Source organism: Chiloscyllium punctatum, chromosome 24, assembly GCF_047496795.1.
Source record: "Chiloscyllium punctatum isolate Juve2018m chromosome 24, sChiPun1.3, whole genome shotgun sequence".
Classification (NCBI taxonomy): Eukaryota; Metazoa; Chordata; class Chondrichthyes; order Orectolobiformes; family Hemiscylliidae; genus Chiloscyllium; species Chiloscyllium punctatum.
This window is the reverse complement of record NC_092762.1, coordinates 1,438,972-1,444,017: the sequence shown is the minus strand read 5'-3', so window position 1 is coordinate 1,444,017 and position 5,046 is coordinate 1,438,972. Positions and strand designations below refer to the sequence as shown.

The following is a 5,046-nucleotide window of genomic DNA, read 5'->3' as shown; positions in this document are numbered from 1 at the left end:
ATCAACAGGGGCATAGACTGAAGTTAAGAGGTGGAAAGGGTTGAGGAGAAATGCAGAAAAATCTCATCAGCAAGCGGATGGTTGAATTTGGATTCATTTTCTGAAGGGATGCGCGGAGGCGAACACACATCAACTTCAGAAATACGCGGATCTGACCTTGCGTTGTTAATGCATACAAGGCCAAGTGATGGAAATGAATAAAGATAGTCAAGCGATTGCATCTGACGAAAGCATGTACAACGAGCTCGAGGGTGTCATTCAACACATACGTGGTATTCGTGTAGCTGTCCATAGCGGGTGAGCAGTTCCATTTTTTACGCTTTATTCGCTGTGACCCGGCTTTGATTCTCAGTCCAGGAGTTGGGGTTTGTTTCGATTCTGACAACGACATCAGCAAAAGCAGAAAACTTGCAAGTGGAGTGTTTTTAGTACCTCGGATCAATTAATGACATCGAGAAATGAGAGACGATGTCCCAGCCTCTGAAAGAAGAGAGACGGTGCCTCAGCAGTCTCTGCTCATTCAGAAATTTCACTCTCCATTCTCCTCTGATTCCACTTCTGAAAGGTTTTCCCAAAATTGGCAAAGCTGAGGCTTGCCTCTGTGTCTTGTTTCCTTCACAATCGCAGGTGCCTCGGAAGGTTGACAGGTGTAAAGGGCAGCGTGAGTGACGAATTCAGCTTCCCCTCCAGTGATGATTCTGGGATATTGACTCTGACGTTCGCAGGGGCATTTAATGAAGGGACACTTGTCCCTGCAGTTCAACGTGCAAACCTCATTTCGGCTTCAGAGCACTCAGTTGTAAGTGCAATAAAGTCAGCGCTGCCCGCAAGCCAGGTTGGAATCGAAACTCCACACTGCGGATCTGTAGTTAGGCATGTTATCCATTGTGCCACTGGCCCGATGTATGTGCTACATTGTGCGGTAGGTTAGCTTGTATGTGAATTTGAAGCCTGACAATCTTGCTCTTGAACCAAGTCGAAACCTGAATGACAATCTCTGGACCGGAACCAAGCTAATTATCCATTGTTACACTGCGCTCGCGCATGCGTGAGGTTGGTATTCTGCAGAGTTGTGATCAAAACACAGACATGACCAATCGTACTCGTGTTCACAAGTTGAATAAACAGGAATGATAACCACTGTTACTGCTTCATTCCAATGATCCACTCTTTGTGCAGCGGGAGGTTTTGTAACGAAAAGCCATTCATCCTCATGAAACTTCCATTCACTTTGTGTCTGCTCAGCCATTCAATGCAATCTTTGCTCGTCTGATGAATTTCACATTCAATTTACTGATTTTGTTCCATCACTTTTGATAAACTAATGCCTAATCACAACGTATTTAAGCTAATTTTCGAAGTTTGAAAGACTGGAGTATCAAAAGTTTTCAAAGACTGGAGTAATTCCTTTTACAGCCTCGGGTTTTTACGGGTCTTGTGTTCTGCAAGTACGATACTCCTTGGGGTTATTCTTATGGGTTCACAGCTTCGTATGAACCCCATATCACGTTTGCCTTTAGCCCTGCACTCAGTCAGGACCCTTCTTAATCTTAGGTCCAAGACATCTACCATAGCTAGATGCCAGGTTGCCCTCTTGGCGGGGGTTAACTGGACTTTCTTATCTGCCTGGGTTAGCCAATTTAGTTTCTTCATATATGTCCTTATATCTGCATTGAAGCAGATACGCACATCATCCCTGAAGACACAATCTTCCGTTTTTTGTGCCTGTCGTACCCATGGTCCCAAATCCTGCCACCTGTCGCTGGATGCCTTCACCAAGGTACTTGAGGAAAGGAGCGTCCCACATCAAAATATAGGGGATACTTGCCGTCACAGATACATTGGATACGTTGACACTGACTGCACATCTGTGATCATTTTAATAAAATTAGCACAATACTAACTGATCTTGTTTAACCAATCTCCTCAAACAATCCTTTTCATATGATTTGTAAGGGCCATCACGGTGTATGTGTGCTGTGCAGTGCAGCATATCCCCAGCAAGAAAATCGTTGTTCATGGGATTTCCATGGCTAATTGCTTCGTGGGCGAGCAAATCACTCACTGAACTTATGGCTCTCTGGCTTAATCGCCACTCATGGACATGCATCAGGGGTCGTGAGTCATATTTTACAGCCTGCGCTTGTAAATCTTCTTTTTGAATTACCTGCAAGCCTGTCAGGGTACTTCGCAAATCCGACCCCAGTCTCTCTGTGAGATCGAGAGCCATCAGAGTTAAAGGGCAGAATTCCGAGAACAGAAATGAGAATTGGAATGTTTCACCATTCCTGGTTTCACACAATAGGGGTGCGGTTAATCTCTCTCATATCACGACTCTCTGAACTGCCTTGATTTAAGGACTGAATATGTTGCCCCTGTACCTACAGAAAAGGTATCTTCTTTGTTTCCCTGTGCTTTTACTGGTTTCAAAATAAACGTTAATTTTACATTACAATGGACATCACATTATGTTTACAGGTCACTGCAACAGCGAGGGCTGAAGTGCCTATTCTGAATTGTAACGTTCTATGTTGTAACCGACATTTCCTGCTGGCTTCAGATATCTATACTCACTGTGGAAGCTTCCAGTGACATCTTCCAGAGATTTGTCTGCACTTCGTTTAAACGAGGCAATTGTATTTCCTGCTCAGAATGTGATCTCTGTACAATGGAGCGAGGAAAACAGATTCGGTGACAAAGCTGAGATCACTTACTGTCTGTCCAGAATCAACAAGAACTATCCCGATCTTCCAGTCTCCTGTAACATCAACATTACACTGTGTTCCCACCCTTCAAGCTCTCTGCCTGTATTCCTGATGAAGGACTGTTGCCCGAAACGACGATTTTACTGCTCCTTAGATGCTGTTTGAACTTCTGTGCTTTTCTAGCACCACTCCAGTCTAGACTCTGGTTTCCAGTATCTGCAGTCATTGTTTTTACCGAGTTGGTTTTAACCCTACCTAGTTGATTTTAATCCTCTTCCAAGAATGCCTGCCTTGAGGACGTTTTCCTCCTCTCTCTACGATCTCTCCACCCTTCAGGCTCTCTGCCTGTATTCCTGATTAAGGGGTTTTGCCAGTAACGTCGATTTTACAGCTACTCAGATGCTGCCTGAACTCTTGTGCTTTTCCAGCACCACTCTAATCGAGACACTGTGTTCACAGGCCACGATTTCATTCTCTGGTCTGCTGCAGTGCTCCTTCCAGGCACAATACAAGCTGGAAGACCAGGCACACATTTTCTACCAACAGACCAGGCAAACTTTAGGACCCAACATCGAGTTCAATCATTTCAGATACCGTCCGCCCTCTTCCACATTCTTCACCGACCCGCCCATCACATCAGTTCCAAAGAGGGATCGTTGGACCCGAAACGTTAACTTTACTTTCTCATCAGAAACGAACAAGAGCTGCTTATTTTGTTCAGACCTTTTGACTTTTCTTCAGAGAACTTTGCTTTTCTGTTGTAATCGCCAGACTGCTGGAAGCGTCTGATTGCAGGAGAAATTCACAGGAGATGAAAAGAATGGCAAGAGTTGGACCATTCCCATTGTGAAGGTGGACGAGCTCGGCTGGGGATGTTTATCTAAGCGCAGAGAAGGCGGAGTGAGAAACCGATAAACGTGCTCATTTTATGAAGAGGATAGATATGTATGACTGTTGAAAAGGAATAGAGTGACATAAATGAAAGACAGGAGCCAAGATGTTTTGAGGAGATTTGGGAAGAATGCTTTCACCTATAGCGTGTTGTTTATCTGGAAATCATTATCTGAACATGTGGTAAAGCTAAGTGTCATGAGAACGTTTCAGCAGTCTGTAGCCGAAAACTTGAAAAGCCTGAGCACAAGTGGAAAAGGACCAGGTACTGGAAAGAGTAACGAGGGCAGACAGACGACACATGGGTGCGCTGAACGCAATGGGTCAAAGGCAAATGGGCATGCTTAAAAGGTTTCACTGGCGCGGCTCTGTGGCGCAATGGAAAGCGCGTTGGACTTCTATGCTTTCGTTCACGTTGCTATTCAAAGGTTGTGGGTTCGCGTCCCATCAGAGTCGAGTTTTAGTTTGTGGTTTGGAAGGTGGTCAGACCAGACTCGACTGTTCATCTGCAAACCCAACAATATTCGTGCAGAAACCCAACTGTCTCGAAACGGAACACTTTCCTCTCACAGACTTACATTTTCGATGTCTATTTGTGATAGACATTAGGCAACAAGATGATGTGGATAGGCTGGAAAAAGACATAAAATTGTTGTGTCAGCCATGATGATATCGAAAGACGTGGCAGGGCAGGATCGGTGTTAAGAATGACCTCCCTCTGCTCCTTTGTGTCTGTGCCATTTCTGGCCCTCGTTTTTAAACAATCACAACGAGGACAATATGAATTAAACAAAAGTAATATTTTCGTCTCACCTCCACATCGCTTCCCTCCCAGCTGTAAAAGACACCTCTTGTTTCAGCTTTAGATCAGACAGTGGAGGATTCTCACAAGTTCTCCTTCAGGCTGAATGTTCCTTCACATGGGTTTCCAAGTGGACACTTGGAGCAAGCAATTGCATGGATTCAGGGGATTCAGGGGCAGATTTCCCCTTTGCCTGGCTGGAATTCTGGCCAAGGTAATGAACATGAATTTCTGACATTTTGAATATTACTCTGGATTCTTCTGACTTTACTAATTAAACTGAATTTCAATTTGTTCTGGCATAAAATTATTCAATCTTCACTGTTTATAAAAATCATGCCACGTGCTCATGGATGCAGTATGCTGAACATGGTTGACGTTGTGTGCAGTGTGGGTCGATGTGTCATATGAACATGGCAAAGGAAGTTCGTGAAATATCACTGAATCGAATTCTCTGACAAATTGAAGCCGGCAGAAGGAAAATCCCAGTACTGTGGAGGCATAACATTGCCTGTGATCAATGCAGGAAGCCACGGTAAACGTACGCAGTATTTAATAAAGACGATTTTCACCACATTTTTCTATGTCATTTTCATGAACCTGATGGTTCATAATCGACGATCCATTACCAGTATAACCTCCTCTGCA

At 44.2% G+C, this 5,046-nt stretch overlaps 1 non-coding gene across 1 annotated transcript; it reads left to right on the top strand.

Annotated features, from left to right (window-relative positions):
• Positions 1-3,960: 3,960 nt before the first annotated feature.
• Positions 3,961-4,052, top strand: trnar-ucu (transfer RNA arginine (anticodon UCU)). Its single transcript is given in 2 exon segments — positions 3,961-3,997; positions 4,017-4,052. It is a non-coding gene; the product is annotated as a tRNA-Arg (tRNA).
• The last annotated feature ends 994 nt before the right edge of the window (positions 4,053-5,046 follow it).